Here is a 1,062-nt window from a genome sequence, read left to right on the forward strand (position 1 = left end):
GCTAATTGTTCTATGCTTATCACACTCAGTGGCACCTGGTGTTTTAAGCTATAAAAGCTGACTTCATCATATCTTCCGGGATTTCACCGCTGTCATAAATAGCATTTAGGAGCTTTGTGGTTATTTCAGTGCCTAGTTCTTCACGCGCGACACTCACTTCAACTGGAATATTATCTTGCCCTGTGGCTTTTCATTTTTTCATTTTCCTAATGGTAGCTTGTACTTCTACTTTCAGTATTGGTGGTCCATTTATTTCATTCTTTATTACCGGTTTTTCTCCTCTGTTATCTTTGAAAAGTTCCTCTATGTATTCTGACCATCTGTTTAAGACATCCCCGTTGTCCATTAAAATAATATCCTCCTTTTGATTTTATGCATCCTGTATTTGAGCATCCCTTTATCCCACTTACTTCTTTGATTTTGGAATGCGTGTATTTGCTGTCTTTGTTTTGGTTCTTCTCTATTTGTTAACACTGATCATCTACCCATGTTTCTTTTGCTTCGTTGCATTTTTTCTTTATTTCCGTGTTAAAGATGTTGTAATTTTCCACATTAGATTTTGCCTTTATTCTCTCTTACATTAGCTTTAATATGTCCTGGGTCATCCATTTTTTATGAGCTTTTTTAGCTTTCGGGAGGGTAATTTCTTCCACAGCTTCCACTATTGAGTCTTTCATTTTGCTCCATAGTTCTTCCGATTTAGTAATGTTTTCCAAAGCTTAAAATTTATTGCTTACATTTATGGAGAAACGTTCTTTCAGTTCTTGGTTTGTCTTTAAAAGACTTATGTCAAATTTTGGTTGGTACTTTGACTTAAACTTTTTTCAGTCTTATCGCATTTTGTGAAGTTTTGTCTCATCCTCCCATCTTCTCTCCCTCATTCTCCCCCTCCCCACCCTCTCCTCCTCACACTCACGCTATAATCCAGTCCTTTGAAGTATACAGCGCCTATATGAGCTTCTGTCGACTTCTGTCTCATCCTCCTACCTTCTTTCTCTCCTCTCCCCCCCTCCTTTCCTCATACACTAGACTCCTGTCTCTCCCTCTACCTTCTCTCTCTCC

This window comes from Aplysia californica, unplaced genomic scaffold, assembly GCF_000002075.1.
Source record: "Aplysia californica isolate F4 #8 unplaced genomic scaffold, AplCal3.0 scaffold01168, whole genome shotgun sequence".
Taxonomy (NCBI): domain Eukaryota; kingdom Metazoa; phylum Mollusca; class Gastropoda; order Aplysiida; family Aplysiidae; genus Aplysia; species Aplysia californica.